The following is a 23,029-nucleotide window of genomic DNA, read 5'->3' on the forward strand; positions in this document are numbered from 1 at the left end:
GAATATTACTTTGAATTAAATTGCAAGAATAGAACAAAGGGGCACAGGTTCAAATTAGTATAAGGTAAGTTTAGGACTGATATCAGGAAATTCTTCTTCACATAATTATTACAGGCAGGTCGTAAGGGGTATGAGTGCTTCCCACTGCTCACCTCCCAACTGACAGCAATCGTGTTTTGTTTAAAATGATGAGTTAGGCCCTAAGTGTTTTACTTGCCAAATAAACAGAGAGTGACAGGTTTTCTTGTAGGTTTAAAACAGAAGATTAACTATTTATTGAACAATATTAATTCCCCAAAATATTTGCAACACCACTTACACACGCATTCATTTTCACATGCATTCTCAAAAGAAGATTGATATAAGGTATAGGGTAAGAATTCAAGGTGTGGTAGGTGTCAGAGGTTTACGGTAAACATGTTGAATCTTTTAAAGGTGCTGGCCTGGGTTTTTGTGGTCTTGAACTTGTTAAGGTGTTGTAAATTTCTGGTGGTTAAGATTTCAGACTGGAGGTGGTGGTCACTTTCAGTTCTCTGATGTAGCAAGTTGAAGTGTAGAATTAGCAGCAGGGCTTCTTGTTTAGGCTGGATATTGCCCTGGCTGGTTTGCTTTTCTATAATATAGCTGTGATCTCTCTCTCTCTCTTCCACTCGCCCTAAAGGGGTTACCTTTTAAGGTCAAAATTCATCAGATTAGCATTTTCTGTTATTTGACACATGGACTTCTCCCCTGGTGTGACCACATAATGGACCAGGATGTGGAATTGATGGCTATCTATTAATGTCTGGATGAATATCATTCTGATATGATGGGCTGAATTTTTAAAGCTCGCCCTTCAAAAACGGTGAGATGTGCACCACTGTGCAGCCACGATATTTAGCACGGTGGCTCATTTACATGGATGGGGCGGAACGCCCACCCCCGATGACATTGAAGGGGTGGGTGCTCCGTCCCCGGCAATGGCATCTGGTGTCACTGCGCAGGCATGGCACCATTTTTAAAGGGCTTCAAGCCCTTACAAGTAATTAAATTTTTTAAAGAGAAATGGATGTTACAATTACATTAAAAAATTTAATAAAAGATCGAAGGTCCTCTCCCACCACCCCTACGACTAAACAATTTGTTTACTGCCCTCTCCCCACCAAAAAAACTTTTCTTCCCATCCTGAACTTTTCCTCCCAAATTTTATTAACTTTCAACCACTTCCCACCATCCCCTCATCCAATAGTAAGAGTTTTCCCTGCTTCCCCCATTTCTGACCTGAAAACTTCACTCCTCCCCCCTCCCTACCAGTGTTCCATCTTGGATCTCTGAACAGAGATCCGAAGGTGCAGGACTTCCGGCAACAGGCTGGAATATCGGCGTGGGATGGCCGTTGTGAAAAAGTGAACAATTATTCAGTGATTTATTTAAATATTTAAATTCAGCTTCCATTGCTGAGCGGTGGGAGGAGCCACCATGAGGCCTCTCCGCCACCAGTAAAATGGGGTGGGGCCTTCCCGGTGTTGAGGCCCATGGCGGGCCTCTCCCAGAAGTATTTTCCGGGCCTCCCTACCATGATCCCCGACATTGGGGGCTGGTAAAATCCAGCCCAATGTGTCAACTTCACACTTACTTCATCTGAGAAGAAATCCATTCAATTCAGGAATGTCTCTTGATGGTTTCAGAATGGGTTTAGTTGACACATCTTAGTCTGGATTGTATCCTTTTGTCTTTTCGAGACAGTGAGGCAATTTTTGCCATTTTGCAGCACACTGTCCACATTTTTTTTAAAGGAAAATTCAATTTCAAAGATTCCACATTGAATAAAGTTTGTATCTTAAAAGTAAGATATATCTTTGTTGGGCATGATACAATAAACTGGAGAATAAACTTCCAGATAGAACAGTGGTGATGAAAACTCTAGAACTATTTAAGAAACAATTGCATCCATGATGTGGGGATAGAGTTTGGGTGGTGTTAGGATCTCTTTATATGTCTAAGTTAAGATGGGCCAAATGGTCTTCCAATCTATAATTATCTTGTGATCATGTGTACATGAAGGAGTATTTCAAATTCTCAGCATGGAAGTCAAGATTTACTGGATGCTAGTTTGTTGGTTTTAGATAATGTAGTAATTCAGATTTGTGGCCAAAGTTATCCTTAATTTAATTGAATGAACACAAGACCTTATTAAAAGTATATGGGGGCATTTTTGTTTTGCGTACTAGGTGGATGGGTAGTGGGAGGAACATACACTGCAGTCACCTGAAGAACTAGGAATGGGACTCAGTCAATTTTGATCCTATGTCTTCATTACAATGTAGTTGGCGATTTGCCAATATGAAACACATTTTCCAACAGACAGTTTGCCGATTTGGAGGCGGGATATTGGGCAGGGTCAGTCGAATGTGAAGGGCCAGTAACAGCAGCACCTTAAACAGCAGGAGTATAAGCATCAGGAATGAAAAAAATGGAGCACTTTATGGAGCAGGCATCTTGTGTGCAAAATCTACAGCAGCAAAAACATTGTAATTTGAAAGATTTTAAGGCTTGAAAGCCTCAAGCAACTGTCACATAAATGTCTCCTAAACCTCTGTCCAGCTTTCCCTGACTGCAGGCTGAGGATCCCTTTGAATTTTCACTGTAAATGGCTACCTCCTGCCCATAGGAACTGATGGTATTCAGGCGCTCTGAGATGAGAATGGTATTGGTATCCTAACTGTGACACCTGACCTCAATTAACATATTTGTATGAGCCTCCCTCCTGTTTCAGACAGGAGCTCTGTTAGGGTCAAGGTCCATGTATAAATCTGAACTGGTGGGCACTCATCTGTAAGTTGGCACTATGACCAGTCATGTACTGTTGGTTCTGTTCCTAACCATTCTCAGGCACAAACAGTGCAATAGTGAAATAAGAGTTCTCCCTGTGCCACTGAGGATTCAGATAGCTCTCCTCTCCCTATAAACTGATTGGAGCACTCCTCACTTTAACATGAGATACTCCCCAAGTCCATTTACCACTTTTCAATTTATGCAAAGCAACATAATACAAAAATAGCTACTGGTATTATTTAGCTCAAGATGCTAAAAATGTAATGATGATTAACATGGAACTTGCAGGACATTCAGCTTCATTTCAATATTTCTAATTATTTCATGATTAAACTGCTCAACCGTTACTTATTTTTATCTCTAATTTACAGCAAATTTTTGATCACAATACTGAAAATTCCTCTATTTTACACTATTCCTAAATCGATTTCAAGTTATTTTTTAACTGTGAATGTTATAAAATAGAATTAGAGAAATTCATGCAGTTAAAGTTTGTTTTAAGCTAACAGTAATCTATATATTTGATGCACTGTATTACAAGAGTCCCTGAACAATTCACAGATACAGTTTATGCCACATGAAATAGAAAATATGTCAGATTTTCAAGTAGGAAATAATATTTTAAATACTACTAAGGTAGCCAAAACTCAAATATTTTCTTTTTTTAGTTAATACAGTAATGAATACAATTATTCTCTAATTGCCGATCACTTCATTACATGTTTTAACTGAGTATCTTTTTACCATCATGGTAATAATGAGATTTTTAAAAAATGCCTGCTGTTTTTCCAGATACAATTAAAGTATAATATTTCCATTTTAAATTTGTCAATCCCTTTCGAACCTACTAATGCCATCAACAATAACACATAAACTCTCAGTGAAGAGATACAAAGCAAAGAGGTTTTTATTTTTCAAAAGAACGAAAGTGAAAGTTTAATCGATCAAAATGCTCATAAATTATTAATGTCTTTACTTGTCAATTTTTTGCTAAATGACAGCTTTCTGTTCCGGGATGTGCGACAGCATTCTCCCTTAACAGAATGCATTATTTCTCCTGCAGTTTGTCCGTCAGGCTTCACTTTGACAGGATAATCCAAAACTAATCCACAACGTTCAGTTTTCTTGTTGGCTCTCATGCAAACTGCTTACACAAATCCAGCTACCTGTCAGACCTCCTGTGTGTGCAAAGCAGGCTGCCAGGCTAGCCCCTTGGGAAAGAGAGAGAGACCTGGGGAATTAACCCCTACTTCCCTTAAAACATCCCCTGTAAACATCCCTGGTCTTTATAGGCTAACTGCACTAATCAGGCCAAGAGCTGTAAAATCTGCTTCATACACCATCTTAAGAACTAGAGATTTGTACCTTGCAGCTACTGACTGATAGGCACAACAGCAAATGATAAGCACATCAGAGCTGGCAAATAAACTAGTCACACAGATAGAGCTTAATCCCTTTCAAACAATCACTGCAAATACTTTTAACTTGATTCAGTGACACAGACAATACAATCCTGCTTAAAACTGTGAATTTAGAATCTATATTTTAGTACTTGTTAAAAGTATATGCAATGCCACAAAAATACTCACTTTTCAGTCAACATGCAAGTCCAGTTTGTTGTGATTCTAGGCACATCATCCAATCTGATTTAAGAGCTTAAAAAGCTGCCAAGGAAAATGATAACTTGCATGAGCACGACATGCTTGGATATGCTTTAAACCCAGTTGAGCCCTCCACATGAGTAATGTAATAAAAAGCCTGCTCCTCTTCTAACACTCTTTATTTTAAAGTTAGAAGGCATTGTGTCCAATTTAGTATCTGCTGTGGGGTGGAGGGCGGGGGAAGTAAAAAGGAACCCATAGGGAGGGGTTGAAGACTGTCAGAGCACAATGGAATGGTCTAGTGCTCCTGATAAGATAATTTATTGTACTCCTTATTAAAAAAAAGTTTTTCCCCTTTCATTCTTTTGGAGAGTTTGATAAGTAGTTTAGCTTTCTCTAAATTCTTTGAAATCTGTATAATTGTTGAGAAAATTAGAATTTTTTCTTATGGATTTTCTTTGAATGTTTCTAATAAATATCAAATCGGTTTGGGTTTTTATCTCAATTTCCCCTTAAGTTTTTTTCAAAATGAGATAATATAAGCGATTACATAAATTGAGCTTTCCTATCTACAGCTGAACTACAGAATCTATGAAATCTACCAACTCCACACCTAGTATGAATGTTTACAAAATTATCATCTCCTTAGAACTTGAGTTTTTTTTGTGCTAAACTCAGATAGGTCATTGGAAAGATTTACTTCTTGCAATAACCTTGCTGCATAAAAATATGCCATTTTTCTTAGTGGAGAATGATTGCAGTTAAACATCTTGTTGAGTTAAAAAGGCCTAAAATGATTCATTTTAATTAATATATAGCACTGACTGCACTCTTTGCAATTGTTAATTTAATGCTCCTTCACAATATTGAGAAAGTGCATAATTTTACATTATATTCTGTCTTGGCAGTAATGAGACACAATTGTGTCGAAGTTGCTCATTTAAAATAACCTCTATGTCAGCTGGTTGCTCGATAGTTTTAGAATTAAAACACTGCACACTTGGCTTTGGAAAAATGGAAGTATGCAAATTATAGGGTTATTGCAGGAAGCAAATCTTTCTAATTATCTATCCAAATTTAGTGCACAAAAATATAAAGTTCTAAAGTGTTGATAATTTTGTAAACATTCACATCGGGTGGGGAGAAGCAAGTAGATTTTATTTTGATATGTGACTCTATACTTCAGCTGTAGATCGGAATGGTCAATTTCTTTAACCGCTGGAAACATTGTTCAAGATGTGATAAGATAAAAGTTTGCTCAAGATTAAAAGAAAATCAAGAACAAAACCATTTACTGAAAGTGGTGTAGTAGTAATGTCATTCAACTAGTAATCCAGAGGCCCAGGCTAATGCCCCAGGGACACGGGTTCAAATCCCACCGCAGCAGCCAGTGGAATTTAAATTAATTTAATTAATAAAAATCTGGAACTGAAAGCTAGTCAGTAATGGTGCCATGAAACTGTCATTGATTGTCGTAAAAAAAACCATCTGGTACCCTCCTGTCATTTAGGGAAGGAAATCTGCTGTCCTTACCTGGTCCGTCCAACATGTGACTCCAAACCCACAGAAATGCGGTTGACTCTTAACTGCCCTCTGAAATGGCCTAGCAAGCCACTCAGTTCAAGGGCAATTAGGGATGGGCAACATATGCTGGCCTTGCCAGTGAAGCCCACATCCTTGCCAGTGAAAAAATTAAAAAAAAGACACACTCAAACAAATGTTTAACTCGGTCATAAAGACAAACTTATCCTCCCTTCTTCTCCAATATAAATACGGCAGGAGCTATTGCACTGGGAGCCAAGACCACCAACATTTTAATCTATTATTCAGGTTCTTGTGTGCTTTGGGGTCCTTGTAGTTAACAAGGTAGAATTACCTTTTATGCTGCCATTAAGACTATTTTAGTGGCACTTGGGAGCAGAGAAGGTAATTACTTACCCTTACTACTCAAGTACTAAAATTCAATTAAATAGTTTTTTTCAACTGAATCTCCTACTGATGGTAACATTCTAATAGAATGTCTCAAACATCATACCAATGAAACATCTGAAAGGGGAGTATACCAAATGGAACTGCTACATCATACTAAATGTTATAAAAGAACGATCTTTTAGATTTATCGTGTGAGTCTTTCAAAAACACCTTGGCCTCTTTTGTTGTATTCCCTCCATAAATTGGACGGAGGTAAGACAGAAAGCTTATGAATGAGACTGGAATCCAACACACCAGACTCTGCTGCATATTTCCATGTGGCAGAACCTTTATTTGTCCTAAACTTGGTCAGATAAGACATGGCCCAGGGTAGCAGAACACACAGGCTGGGATTTTGCTCTGCCTGGCCTGGATACACTGGGCAGTCAAGAATTTGGGTAAAAGGACATGTACCAACCTTCTGGAGGTGGGGCTCCCTGATGGATCCATACTTCAGTGCTGATCTGAACCCCTGAAGAACACAACCAGCATAGGAGAGGAAGTGACCATTTTTTTTATAATGGGGCACTGGTCACCTTTCAAATTGCACGGTGTTGGTATAAAGATGAGCGGTCAACCAGCACCAGCTCTCTCCTACTGTCCTCCCTCCCCCCTCCCCCGTTCTGGCAGGCTTTCAAGATGTATCAGGTGTCTGACATTCTGCCTTATTTCCAGATTGCTCAATGTCAGATAGAGACCAAAAACCTTCCGACACAATGGGCTGAATTTTATCTGGGTGCCGCGCTCCGCGGAGGCGCCCTTTAAACTCAGCGGGGTGCCCGCATTTAGCAGCCACTGCAGAGTCCCCGCGATATTACGTGCGGGGGCTCATTAGCATCACTGCGCCGAGTCGCGCCCCCCCTCCCCCAATATTACGTGGGGAGAGGCGGGACATTCGGCACACTGAGGAACCCTTTGATAACTGTGCAGCAGGTGCTGAGGCCCTATTTAAAGTGCCCCAGCACCTGCTTCCTGACAGCTGTCAAAGAATACTGACCTGACTTCTGAAGAGTGGGGCTGCTGTCAATCTGGCAGCAAAGCAGAAAGTGCTGCAGAAACTCAGCAGGTCAGGCAGCATCTGTGGAGAGAAGGGCAGAGTTAACTTGACCAAGTTCACAGACCTGACAGTTAACTCTGCTTCTCTCTCCACAGATGCTGCCTGACCTGCTGAGTTACCCCAGCACTTTCTGCTTTGTTGCCACATACTTACCCTGCTGTGTCCCAGTGTCCTGTGAAGTTGTGATCTCTTCTTCCACTCGAATGTTAAATTGTTTCTTGTAGGCATGCTGCACCCGGGTGAATAATCTTAATTTTGCACATTCCAGGACGTGAGACTTAAATGTGCCATAAAATGTAAATACACAACAGAACTAAAACCATAGTTGAAGAATATTTACATACTATCTGCTTCTAATCATTTGACTCTGAAAAGCCGCAGACTATTATGCATTTGGAATCTGTATTCATTTCACTGCCAACTGCTATGTGAAAATACACGTAACTGTCATTAAACAATCTGTGTTAACAAAAACAGGAAAATATGTTCATATTCTAGCTGTATTGCCAACTAGAAATATTACACCAATAAATATGATCAGCTGCTGCAGATGGAAAGTGTTCGTGAACATGCGTTGATGTGTAATAGTTGAAAAACCATGACAACAGCACAGATTTCCTCATTAGTCCTGCATAGGTCTTCAGCCAGAAGTCAGAGCAGTTACACAGTGGAGTCACCTTTGCATTTAAAGGACAACACCAAAAGCCAAGGATGGCAGAGGGTGCTCGAGGCTGGCCCCACAGTATAGCGAAGCCTCCCTGCTCACTCTCCTCCAGGCTCTGCAGGCAAAGCGGGAGGTCCTTTTTGCCAGCAAAAGCAAGAAGAGGCCCTCCCACCTGAACAAGGCAGTCTGGCTGGAGGTGGCAGAGAAGGTGAGTAGCCGTGGGGCCATTTGGCGTCAAAGGGTCCAATGCAGGAAAGGGGATGAAAGATCACTCTCCCAGCCAGCTGGAGCCCTCTAGGCCTCATGCACACAGGGTACGACTGCCAAAGTCATCCACAGCCAAAGGGCTATCATACAGCAGCCTTCCTACAGCCAGGCTGCTAACGCAGAAGTGGCACCGCATAGGAGAATCCGCAAGCATTTCCAAAATCCATCCTGACAGAGATGGGTCTGCATGGGTGACACAACACTGTAGAAAGGCTGGAAACAAAATCGTCTTCACTGACATTGCGTTGCTTTTATTATGTGAATGAAGTGTGCCAGCATGTACTGATCGTGGCTCCTACCATTACATCATTGGCCTTCCAGAATTGCCAATGTATGGAATAACATCATTGCCATGCCAGTATCATTCATGTGCGTCTCCACGGATGCAGTAATATGGACAATGGCTCAGTATTCTGCTGCCAGTAATGGTGGATGCAAAGATGTTGCAGAGGCGGACTGCTGCATAACAGGTGAATGAGGGTACTGTATGGTATGCAGAGCCCACAGTGGTTCCTATGGTGTGGAGAACCTTTCATCAATGAGGTGCTGCCATGCTGCCGTGCATCCTTAGCTTGCTGCTTGCCCTCCTTGCGGTGCCTGGATGTTCTCTGTCCTCCAACGTGCCTTCCTTGCTGTAAGACCTCAACATCCGAGGTTGAGTCCTGCTCATGTCTCTCTTCATCCTGCAAGGCCTCCCCCCTATTGACTGTGTGATTGTGCAGAGCACAGCAAACAGCAACAATGTCTACAGTTCTGGGCACCACACTATACTGTGTACAGTTCTGGGCACCACACTATAGGAAGGATGTGATTGCACTGGAGAGGGTGCAGAGGGGATTCACCAGGATGTTGCCTTGGCTGGAGCATTTCAGCTATGAAGAGAGACTGGATAGGCTAGGGTCGTTTTCCTTAGAGCAGAGAAGGTTGAGGGGAGACCTGATTGAGATATACAAAATTATGAGGGGCATAGATAGATTAGATAGGAAGAAACTTTTTCCCTTCGCGGAGGGTCAGTAACCAGGGGGCATAGATTTAAGGTAAGGGCAGGAGGTTTAGAGGGGATTTGAGGAAAATATTTTTCATCCAGAGAGTGGTTGGAATCTGAAACACACTGCCTGAAGTGGTGGTAGAGGCAGGAACCCTCACAACTTTTATGAAGTACTTAGATGAGCACTTGAAATGCCAGAGCATACAAGGCTATGGGCCAAGTGCTGGAAAATAGGATTAGAATATATAGGTGCTTGATGGCCGGCACAGACACGATGGGCCAAAGAGCCTGTTTGTGTGCTGTATAACTCTACGATTCTAAAAGCAATATTAGCTATGAATTTCATATTGTCATGGAATGAGGTGATGATACTTAGTAGCTTTGGTGGACATCCGATCTTTTCTAGTCAGCTACAGGAGAAATGCCACGAACAACAGATGCCCCTCTACGTTGCTTTCATTGATCTCACCAAAGCCTTTGACCTCGTCAGCAGACGTGGTCTCTTCAGACTACTGGAAAAGATCGGATGTCCACCAAAGCTACTCAGTATCATCACCTCATTCCATGACAATATGAAAGGCACAATTCAGCATAGCGGTGATCCCTTTCCTATCCTGAGTGGCGTGAAACAGGGCTATGTTCTCGCACCTACACTGTTGTAAATATTGTACACATATTAAGGCTGTTTCAATACATATTTATTTGTTTTAATATTTGATGCATTCTTGTAAATCATTTGCTTTGTTTCAGTTGAAAAAGAAAATGATTATTGGAGGCCTATGGCAGGAATGCATTTGACGCTTGCAATGCATTTCTGAAAGTGTCCAATGACGCTTTATCATTGACATTTGAGCCTTCAGTCTTCAATGATGGCTTTTCATTGTTTGAGGATTTTGCACTTTTTTCCTTACATTTGTAGTTCTGTGGTCAACCCCTTACATTCCTTGCATAGGTGTGTTTGCGGTTCCATCACAACCGATAAAAGATTTGATCTGCTGATCACATCAAAGTGCTGCAACATTGTAAAGTCCTAAGTGTGCAGGGTAATTCCTTGATGTAGGACAATATTTCCATGGAGACGCAGATTGCTTTCAATGAAGTTGATAGCATACAGTCCGCTAGGCACATTTCCACTGCAGGTTCACATGCTGTTGTCAGACGAGTCCTTCTTTTCGATTACAGCAATGAATAAGACCTCAGGCATATGTGAACATACTTGGAGATTGTTTTGTTTCTCCTCCCACGCTCCTTTATGAAGTGCCTCAATGTTGGCTGAAATATGGAAAGATGAGGTTCTCCCTGATGTCCCTTGCATGTCTCTCCATGGCACTTATATCCACATGGCATCATTTGCATTGTTGTCCTTCTCCTCCTCACCCTCTTCATAGTCATTCTCATCTGAGGAGGACTGGTGTTCCTCCTGTTCCTTCGTATGCAAAATATGACCGTGTCTAATTGCCAAGTTGTGCAAGGCACAGCAGACAATGTTTATTTGTGACATCCTCTGTGGCGCGTACTGAAGAGCCCCTCCAGACCGGTCAAGGTAGCGGAAGCCCAGTTTCAGCAAGCTAATGGTGTGTTCGATGATGGCTCTGGCGAGAGCAGCATTGTATCTCTCTTCAGCAGTGCTTTGGGGATGGTATACTGATGTCATCAACCATGTACAAAGTGGGTAACCCTTGTCACCCAGGATCCAACCTTCTACTTTGGCTGGTTCGTCAAAGATTCCTGGAAACACTGAGTGTCACAAAATGTATGAGTCATGACAGCTCCCTGGGAAATGAGCACAAACCAGCATGATTCTTCTCCTGTGCTTGCAAATCAGTTGCATGTTCAAAGATTGGAAGCCTTTGCGATTCACAAATCTAGCAGGCTGGTCCTAGGGGCCACTAATGGCCACAAGTGCATTCGATCACCCCTTGCACTCTAGGGAACCCAACGATGGCGCCGAAGGCCGCAAACCTTGCTGCCTGCTGACCTCGTCTACAAGGAGATAGATGAAATCATTGGCATGACAAAATAGGGCATTGGTCACCTCTTTGATGCACCTATGGATTGTAGACTGTGATATGCCACATATGTTGCCCGTTGATCCTTAGAAGGTACTGCTGGCAAAAAGATTGAGTGCAGCAGTCACCTTGAGGGCAACTGGCATGGAATTCCCACTGAATCCAAGTGGCTGCAGCTCATGCTGCGGGACCCTACAAATTTCTGTGACCATTTCACGTGACATACTTAGGTGTCTCTGGCAATGCCTCGCTGACATTTGAAGATAATTTGTCCTTGTCCTGAGGATGCAATGATGTGCCAGCACCCGTCTTCGATAATGCCATTCCTGGATGTTATCATTCTGAGCATCCTTACCTTCTTGTTCTGCCTGCTGCTGCCGTTCAGGCATCACCCGTTGAGGGAAAAGAGCCATCCTCAGTTGCTCCCACTGGCCTTCTTCCCATGGTAGGAGACCAATTGGGTGTAAGATCCATGTTGTTGCAGCTTTGTAAATAATGAAATGAGCAGAGCATTCAAATTCAGCCTTCTGATGCCAGTCAGCTGACCCATTGAGGCAATGATCAGATCACTTTCAGGTGCCTTAAATTTCACCCAGTAGGAAATCTCACCATCATTGGTTTCCTCCCACATGACTTGCAATCCTTGAGTGGCCACGTAGTTTGCATTATCGTTCGAGAAAATGTGTACAATTTAAGGCAAGTTTCCTCACCTTCCAAACTCTTCCTGCCACCTTCCAGTCTGCACCCATCACCCTTGACCCACCCAATGTTACCTTACACCTTCCCTCTGTTTCTATTGAACCTCTCCCATTACTTTGGACTGGGTCGCATCAATTTATTCATGCTATCCCTCTCCCCGTTCCTACGCCCATCACCATCCAAATGCCAACTCTGACCCTTGATTCTCCTCAAATCCACTTGAATGTTATTGCCAAGTCCTGTTCCTCTCCCTACAATGCCATAGAATACCAAACCCTAAGTTTTAACCTTTCTCCTTACAAAATCCAATTGTCCCCATTGACTGTGACTGTTCCCTCTGTCAATCAGTACCCTGAATTTGCCCCACAGGTCCCCGATGTTGACAGCACACATCCCTCCCTTTAGGCCTGTCGTGACCATCTGTTGACTGTAATACTCAAATCAACCCACCACCCCCGCAGCCGCTCACAGCCAGCTTCAGCAGCAATAACAACCACTGCACTCTCTGGACATTCCCTTCTTCCCTCCTCTGCTCCTCCATGCACCCAATAACCCCACCCAGTCCTCCTTGAGTACCCTCCCTGCTTCTCCATGCACACACCCCATGCCTTCTCCGCCATCCCCTGAGAAGAATCTCCCTTGCTGGTGCCAAGCCTGGAGCCAAACATCCATTCCAATATTTACCTTCCTTGTGCCATTGTGGTCAAGACATGAAACCACTGACCTCAGACACAACTGCACAAAGCCCACTGGTGTATGTCACGTTTAAATGAAGGTGCACTGGATAGCACAGGAATACCATTTGCCGTTAACTTAATCTGGCGGGCAGGACTTAATTTGAACTAAGTGTTGGGTAATGAGTATTCATGCTATGGAAATGCATGCAAAGCTGCAATCCGCCACTGTGTGGGGGGAGCCCCGGACTGCCGCAAACACGCTGCTGACTTAATTGCGATAAAAAAAAAACACTGTTGGAAATCCAAAGAAACAACTCATCCCTAATTAAATCACCCACACGCCACCAAAGTCGCCCTTGCAGGGCCCATAAAATTCCCCCCAAGTCTCTTAAAAGAGGTTTTAGTAAGAGAAATAGCTGGTGCAAAAACAGAAAGCCAGAAGCCAGAAGGAGGAGAGAGACCCATCCCAGCAAGAAGAAGAATCCTCCCAGAATACCATCTTTAAACTACCAAGAGGCTGGGACGAAAAGGTGACCTTTGAATCTCCCTACCTATGAAATTGTAACAAGATTTATTGCCATTGAACTGTAACTGAGAATGGACCAAAGAAGTTTGCAGCAGAACATCCATCCACCTGAAACTTTCCAAAATCTGACATCAGTGAAACAGGAAAAAGGAGAAACAGGTCTGCACCATTGTTAAATTTTCCTACCGAGGAAACAAAGAAGGTTTGACAGTGGACTCTTTTTAAAACCATCAGATCTAAATGCATGCTATTTTTTAAATCTCTATCTTTTCTAGTGTGAAGGCATGTGTGTGTGAGTGGGTGAAGTGGCGAATATTTTCGGACATCGTTTAATAAACATTTATCTTTCTTGAATCCTACAAGAAAACTTGTCATTTGTCTGTTTTTTGACCATTGAAACACTCAAATGTTAAAACACAATTCTAATAAAAATCGCTGTCTTCGGTCAGTTGAGAATTGAAATAGGAGAACCATCCCTATCATTTCCCACCTGTCTGTAACAACTCTGACCGAATATAAATGATTGTGGAACAAACACAAGGTAATGGCTAACCTAAAACTTCATTTCAAAAAATAATCTCATCATAGCATATTGCCAATTATGAGTTCAATAGCCCTGCGACCTCTTGACTCACATTTTAAACAGGTTGACAGTCCGCACACATCCATTGTGTTAATATTCATATACAAATGGACAAGCTGTAACACTGCTAGTATGGCTGTGTGTTAGGATGAACCTATTATAAGCCTTGTCTTTATTTCTATTTATTTGGTAAGTGTTTTGATTAATTCTATTGGATAGGGGTAGGTCATCACAATTCAATGTGATATGAAATTTATCATATGATGTGAAAATATTACATCCAGTGCTTTTCGTCTTCGATACAACTCACAAATTCGTCACTCGGACAATGGTTCATGGCTGATTCCAAGCAAACTGGCTCTTTTCTTGCATTACATTTTTGTGGCAGCCATTATTGCAAAGCACACCTTTTGATCCATTAGTTTGAACAAAAATTCTACTGATTTGTAAACGTTATAAGAAATGCATTTGTGTAGGGTATTTTACACATATATCAAGAGCACATGACTACTGACCAACTGCTCTTCAACAATGTCACATACTGATCTCCTCAGTTGATCGATTTATATGAACCAACAAGGAACATTTTCTTAAAACATATAGCTCAAATTTATTTTTGAAAGTTATGCAGAAACAAACCCCTCCCTTACCCACTCCTGTCTCCAGGTCAGGTAAATTGACAGGTATCATCAAGAGCCTGCAAATGGCAGCGGAGGCTTCAGGCAAGTGGGAATTAGAAATTCGACGCCTTATGTTCTTCACATTTAAAATGGCAGTCCAGTGAAGTAACATGACTGTTAGATCAATTCTGACAAAGTGGCAATCATATCCATGTAGGATATCATAGTATAGTGGTTATGTTACTGGACTTGTAATTCAAATGCCTCGACGAATACTCCAGAGAACGTGAGTTGTCATTCCACAGGTTGTGAATTTGACTTCAGTTGGGGGGAAAAAAATCTGTAAACAAAAAGGCTAGTATCAAGGTGACCACTTCCAGATTGTAGTTAAAAATACAACTATTTCAGTAATGTCCTTTAGGGAAGTAAACCTGCAATCCTCACCTGGTCTGGCTTATATGTGATTCTGGTCCCACACTAATGTGATTGACTATTCACTGTCTACTGAAGTGGCCTAGCAAATCACTCAGCTGTAGCAGATTTTGTTCAGCTTATTGCTCTGGCACTCTGGGAGAGCACAAAACGTGTGAATATATGAACAGTGCAGTGATCATTCCATTTTCAGTGCAAGGCATGACATGAGTGACACATATAATATTGCAATGACAGATTAGACTTGCTACAGAAACTTGAGAGATGCGTGAAAATTAATTGTTTAACCAAAGTGTACCTGCCACCTCCATTTATTTCTAGAATTGAAAAGTAGAGTTATGCTAAACTTGCATCGAACCTTAGTCAGATCAACCTAGAGAACTGTGTACAATTCTGGTCGCTACATTATAAAAAAAGAGGATGCAAAAAAGATTCACAAGGATGATACCAGGAATGCAGGGATATATCTAGCAGAAGAAGCTGTGTCTCTTTTCTCTTGAAAAGAGAAGTCTGAGGGGTGACCTAATAGAGGTTTTTAAAATTATGAAAGGTTTTGATATGGTAGACACCAGGGATAGGCACCAACATGTTGCACCATGGACATCTGACAAAATTATTGACTCAGCCATGGACATGGGGGCAATTAATCTGTATATAAAGTGTATAGCCAACTTCATGCCATCAAAACACAGTCTGATTTAAAATACACTTCTCCCTATTTAGTGAAATACTTGGCATTGTTTTTGCTTGCACAATTAGTCAATGTCTGCCCGCATACCTGACGTAGCGATGCAGAGAATTCGGATAGATGTCCTCTGTCAATAATGATTGTGATTTCTCTCTCTCCCCCACTCTGTGTCCCTCCCCCTCACCCCCTCTCTGTTTCCATCCCTCTCTCCCCTTTCTGTGTGCCCATTCCCCTCTTCCCTCTCTGTGTGTCCATCCCCCTGTCCCCTCCCTGTGTCTCCATCCCCCTGTCCCTTCCCTGTGTCTCCATCCCCTCTTCCCCCCACCCCCATCGCCCCTGGGCTGGTGCTTGTTTAAAGGGCTGCCTGACTCTCATTGTGCTCACTCAGTGCTGTACCTCTGGCTCTGTGCTGTCCCACTTCCTGCTCTCCCCTCGGCTTCTCTCTTCCTCCCCCGCCAGCAGCCATTTCCCTCTCACTAACTGAACCGCGCAAAAACAATAGCGTGCCTTCACTGCGTACTACCAATCAGTGCTCATCTCGCCTGGGCAGCCCGCTGTCAGCTACAGACAGTGACCAATCGCAGACAGTCTTCCGCCATCTGTCAGATGCAGGTCCTGTCTCTGCCTGATATACCCTTTAATAGGAGAGCTGTCAATCAAAGCCAAGCCTGGGCAGCCTGCTGTGAGTCAGAGGATTGGCGGGCTGGATGGAAACCACAGACCTCAAAATTTTTCACCACGGACACTAGCGTCCGTGAACGGACACATTGCCGACCCCTGGGTAGACACAGAGAGAACGTTTTCACTTGTGGAGCAGAGCAAAACTAGAGGCCATCAATATAAGATAGTCACCAAAAACAAATAGGGAATTCAGAAGAAACTTCTTATCCAAAGAGTGGTGAGAATGTGGAAATTACCATCATAGGAAGTGGATGAAGCAAATAGTACAGATGCATTTAAGGGGAAGCTAGACAAGCATATGAGGGAGAAGGGAATAGAGAGATACGCTGATAGAGTTAGATGAGGAAAGATGTGTGGAGGTTCAAATGGAGTATAAACACCGGCATGGACTGGTTGTGCCAAATGGCCTGTTACTGTGCCGTATACCCTGAGTAATTTTCTCTGTGACCTGCTCCTTATGATTGCTTAAGGTTGCCAGGGCTTTTTCCTTATAAAGGGTGACAGGACGGAGGGGAAATAGGAAGGGGGAGGTCCAGCATCAGTCATTACTTTTACCATTGGTTATGATCCAGTTTTCCCTTTAAAAAGAAAATAATTAGTGTGAAAACTCTCTTCCATCATATGGTATAAAATAACGTGCCAGTAAATATTACATAATAGAAGTGATGATACAAGGGAAAATATAACTTAGGAAGACAGGAATATACAAGACCAGACATGACCATCTCCATCCATGGGGCCAATCCCAAATGGCACAGGATTCACTCCCCACTCTATCTTTTTATAAAGGTCACATGAAAGAAAAAAAAGACTTGCATTTATATAGCACCTTTCATGATCACAGGACGTCCCAAAGTGCTTTACAGCCAATGAAGTACTTTTGAAGTGTAGTCACTAATGTAATATAGGAAACACAGCATCCAATTTGCACACAGCAAGCTCCCACAAAGAGCATGTGATAGTTACCAGATAATCTGTTTTAATCAAGTTGATTGAGGGATAAATATTGGCCAGGATAACTCCTAGTGTCATAGAATCTTTTACATTTACCTGAAAGCACTGACAGCGTCTTGGTTTAATGCATCCAAAAAGCAGCATCTCCCTCAGTACTGCACTGAAGTGTCAGCCTTGATTTTTGTGCTCAAGTTCTCATGTAAGACTTGAACTCACAACTTTCTGACTCAGAAGCAGGAGGATACACTGAACCATGACAGACACTAACATGGCAAGGTACTAGAGGGTGGGTTGATGCACTCTCATTGCACTGTATCCCAGCAAAGAGTAACTACTTCAAGTTAGATGGTGAGGATAAAAGAATGACAAAAGAAAAACAGGAAGCAAGGTTTTTTTCACTAGAAAAATGGAAATGAAGCCTTACTCTGACAAACTTGCTACCTTTCTGGAGTAAAAAGTAAATATGTGGGAAGTTCAGGATCTGGTTAAATCCATATTATGTAACCTTGCTGCTCCCGACATCTCTACAGAGGTATGACTAGCTGGCTCATTTGACAATCTGTCAAGATTTAATCACTTATTCTTTGTTGGATATCTAATGACCACGATTTTTATTTAGCAGCAATATCCGAGATAAGAGATAACAAGATTTGCCTGACCTGATAAAAATGAGACTCTTAGAATATTCTTTAACTGTGAACTAAATGTGGTTATCTTTATCTCTGTAATTTGTACCATAAGGACACTTGGCATATTTACATTGCTATGTTACGTTGCTTTATTTTGAGAACAAAACATTCTGTTATAAAAGCATAATATGTAGGCAAAAGTTAAAATTGACAGGAACATTGTTAGACATAGGCAGCAGGAAGTTTTTGTGCAAAATATTGGCTTGCCAATCTTGACTGTGATATTGCATTATAAATATTGCTTACCTGTTGGATTATTTTATGTTAGTAATTATTTTGATTGTAACATTATGGAGTATTAATAATCTTCTGGTAATCCCAACTTTGTTCAGGATGGAAGAAAGCGACCTGAGCATGAAAGAACTGCTGAGAAATTAGAAATTTACTAAAGTATAAGAAAGTAAAAGCAATTGCCAAGAAAAACGATATGCCAAATAAGGAATATTAATTAATTGGTTGGAAACTTACATTAAACTTTGAATGGAAAAATTCCTGCAGCTAACTTTTAAAAAACTGGCAGCCAAGATGGCCACCGCAATTTGCATCTGAAACACCTTTTCACACTCCAGTGTTCCAACTGGAGACAGAGGCCTGAAGAGCATGGACCCAGAACAATGGCTTCCTCTAAGTGATTGAATTACCTAAGATTGCTTCACTAGCATGGCATTCAAGGCAATCCTAACACCTCGACTTTGAAAGAGAAAACCCCTACAAGTGTAAAAATTGGCATCCTGGGGCCCATGGAGCCATTTCTGATCCTTGAATTGCATTAGAAGGTTCCAGAGCATACACTGAGGCAGTCATATGACCTTCTAACCATCTCTGGGAAAGCTAGGTGTTTCCTTGAACAAAGACAGTCAAACCAGTAACTCAGATTGTGCAGCAGGAGAAAAGCAGTGTACCTCCCCCCTCTCTCTCTCTTGCCCCCCACATAATACCACAAGTTTAAAAAACATCTGTGACTGTGGACCCTCCAAGCCTACAGATTGCTACAGACAAAGACCAGGGGAAGAGAGCGACCTACAAGTCTGCCTCCAAGAAAGCCCTGAGCCAAGTGGGCCAGCCACAAAGTGCACTTTGACTAGCCATAGACTTCAAGAATACAACTTCATCTGGAAGACCACAGCATCATCCAACCTCACAGACAGTGTATTTATTTTTTATTTATTCTGGACTCTAATCCAACCACAAAATCTACTTCTCTGTAATCTATTGTGTATGTGTGATTCTTGTGTGAATGTGTAGCGTATTTTTTTTATTATTTTACTTAGATCAAGTTTAGATTGTTAAGTATAATAAACTCACCTCTTGTTTAAACTCAAGAAAACCTATTGATTCATGATCACATTAACGGTAAAACACTCACTGAGGTGGTAAGCACAACCACTGTTTAAAAAGGAATAAACCCTGTTGCAGTCAAATAAGAGGAAGAGCAAGCCGGGAGCCTGTGACCACCCCCCCCCACCCCCCCCTCCCCACCTCCTCACCTAGACGTAACGCAATAGTTTGGTTGGGGTTATTTCTGATTTTGGGTAATAGTGTAAATAGTCGATATTGATGCAGTCGTCTATTATAGATCTCTTCCGATTTCCTTTAGAAATAAAAATTGGGAGAAATGTATAACAGGTGGTGAATTGGTAGTGTCTATTTTACACTATTACCCAAAGTCAAAATTATTCCCTTTGTACTCATGAGGGGAATTGCTTCAGAATTGTCCCAGCTCCGTCGCTGTTACCTCATTGGAAGTGCGGCAGAAAGCTATCTACATGTGTAAAATGGAATTTATGCCGTACTTCTATTGAATTTACAGTGTAAAGCATGAGTATCTCTGAGGACAATCCAGGTCTAAATGTCTTTACAGCCACTTTTCTCTTGATGTGCATATTACTGTTATAATTTGACCCCAGTGAGTTGAGGATGCGAAACTATAGACCAAATAAGAAGTTAAGAAGATGTAACAGTAATATTGGGCTGACTTTTAAGGAACAATTTGAGATGGGAATAGAAGTGGGGGGCATATATTAGGGATGGAAGATGTTGGCCAGGAAGTCAGTGTCATGACATCCCTTCTGGATTTCACAGTCGGTGACCAACATGGAGGGCAGACTTCGCACATCTACGAGGCAGGAAGGCACTTAAGGTATTTAAGAGCCCAATAGACAGCAATTTTAATTTCTGTTTTGCATTTAACTGGTAGCACAAGGGAACCTCGGGGCTTCAGGGCCTCGCCTAGTGAAAGGAGGCGACAAGGAGACAGGAGTTCAGTGTTGACTTCACTGGGAAGCCATCGGGTGAGACAGCGTCGCTTGGCAGCGATGACGGAGGAGTTTATGGCCAGGTGAGGATGGGCGGTGGGGGGGGGGGTGGTCACAGGCCCCCTCTTATTTGACTGTATCAGGAAACACTGTTAGGAATGGGGGCCAAGATGCCAGCTTGGCAGGCGAGCCACACCAGGGTGCCATCAGAGCAGTGTCACCTCATCGGAGGTCACAAGTGAGGGGAAGGGGTGCTGTTTGCCTTGAAAGTCTTGCGCTCAGAAGGAGGCAACCTCTCATGGGCCTTATTCACCTTGGCTTCGAGGCCCTGTTGAGGAGGAGGAGGAGCAGCAGAGAGGGAAGGAAGTGCAGGCACCAGCAAGGGCATCACTGCAGTTTGGGAGCACACAAGAGGGCCAGCCTCAGGAATGAGAAGCTGGAGAAGAATGCAGGAGGGCAAGCCAGCTGCTTCCTGTGCACAGAAGAAGCTACCCTCCAGAGAGGGTCTCCTGGCTGAGGCTAAACTATCTGCAGATGCTGGAGCAACAGTGTTTTCAAAGACTGAGCCTCTCCAAGAAGACTGTCAATGATATATGTGCCATGATGCAGGATGAGCTGAGCCTCATGGGCAGGGCCCTACCAAATTCATGGTCAAATTTTACAAATTTACAGTCACACCATTTTAATAATCTATTTACAACAAAAAGACAAAAGGAAGTTTCTGGTTTCAAATAGCATTATTGTAAACTCAAAAACTATCATGAAAAGCTGACTATAAACAGGTCACATTCTTGACTCACTGATGTCAGTGGTTGAATGTGAGCATGGAGCAACTTGTAACTGTCTCTTTCTTCATTCCCTGTCTCTGCACTGTGAACACCTGTCTGTGTTTAAACACAGATCTCTCTACGTCCACAGAGTTTGTTGGAATTGTCAGACACTGCCGTGCTAGTCTTGCAAGGTGGGGGATTCTGCATTCCACAGATTTCATCTCCTTGCAATGTGTAGCAAAAACCTTCGGTAGGTTGTCCTGTCGTAGTTTATTTACACTTGACAAGCAATCACCATTTTGCACATTATGTTGAATGAATACCTGCAGCTTTGGATGATCAAGTTTTTCCGGTGGTATGTTAGTGCTTGAAAAGCATCCACGGGTTCCATTGTAACCAACTGATGATTTTCTGAGCTCTCTGTTGACTTCTTAAAAAGAGATGAAATTATTATTTTTTTTGCATGTTCGTTTTCCAACAGTGCAGTGTTGGATGCTCTCCTTCTGCTGCGATGGCTTTCGGACTCTACGTGGTGCTGAACTGTTGCCCACAAGTGTGATCCAATGAAACATTGCCGCTTGTACAAAACAGTATTCCACCATCGGTATGCAGAATTTGGCTTCCAAATCCTTTCACTCCATGTGCTGCAGTAATGGTTGTGGCCGTTTTTGCTTTGCTCATTCTGGCATTCTCACTTGTCTGCTAATACTTGAGACAGCTTCTCTCAAAACTGCACCAGAAGCCCTCCCTCATCTACCAATCAACGAGTTGAGCCTTGTGTCAATCACTAAAACACAAGATGTTTGCAACATACCCAGCAATCAGTGAGTTCAGCCTTGTGACATTCAGTAAAATGCATGAAGTTCACAAAATGGGCGATTTCACGGAGGACCAGAGATTTCACAGTCCGTGACGTATTTTTCACGACCGTGAATTTGATCGGGTGCTACCCATGGGACTTGGTGGGCACCCAATGTCAGTGACTTTGAAGGTCACCATGATACTCAACTTCTGCACCACTGGATCATTCCATGTGTGGAATCTCCCAGCCTGCAGCACATCAGTGCATTAAAGATGTCACCAATGCCCTGTTCAGGAGAGCTGGCGACTATGTGCACTTCCGCACCAATTCAAACAGTCAGGCTGAGAGGGCTATAGGATTTGGTGCCATTGCTGGATTCCCCCTGGTGTAGGGTGGAGTGTCATTGACTGCATCCACGTGGCCAACATGGTTCCCACTGACCAGCCTGCAGCCTTCATTAACAGGAAGGGCTTATTTTCGCTCAATGTGCAACTGGTCTGTGAGCACCGTAAATAGATCTTACAGCGTGTGCACAATTCCCAGGAAGTTGCCACGACGCCTACATACTTTGGCAGTCTCAGGTGCCAGACCTTTTCTGTGTCCCTGCGCACTTCCATGGAGAAATCCTTGGAGACAAGGACCAACTGAGAATATGGCTACTGATGCCTGTGAGGAACCCACAAATGGATGCAGAGGAGAGGGACAACACTTGCCACAGGTCAACCCAAGCAACCATTAAGCAAGCCACTGGTTTCCCGAAGATGAGATTCAGATGCCTAGATCGATCCAGTGGAGCCCTTCAGTATGCCCTGGCAAGGGTCTAGCATTTCATAGTGGTCTGCTGTGCACTGCACAACCTGGTGCTACAGAGGGGGGTGGCATTGACCAATGAGGACATTGTGGAGCAAAATGCCTCCTCCGGTGACGAGGATGTGGAAGAAGATGCTGCCCAGGCAGTGCCAGATGAAGGTCCCCCAGGCACAGTAGAAAGGCACCATATGTGCAAGGGAGGCACGAGACGCCCTTATACATTAACGTTTCCTTTGACCCTTACCAACGTCTGTAACTGCAACAATAAAGTGTAGGATAAGGATGTAACGACTTAATAGCAAAGACAGTGAGAGACCCCTCCCACTGTACGAGCGATGATGTAACAGTCACATGAGATAGGCTTGAGAAGAAGAAGGCATAGCATTACGAAGGATGCTAGCTTAGGTGGCCTGAAAAAAGAGTGTATATAGTAACTGTAAATAATAGAGTTGTTAGTTAACCTTTACCAAAG

The sequence above is a fragment of the Heterodontus francisci genome, chromosome 1 (genome assembly GCF_036365525.1).
Source record: "Heterodontus francisci isolate sHetFra1 chromosome 1, sHetFra1.hap1, whole genome shotgun sequence".
Classification (NCBI taxonomy): Eukaryota; Metazoa; Chordata; class Chondrichthyes; order Heterodontiformes; family Heterodontidae; genus Heterodontus; species Heterodontus francisci.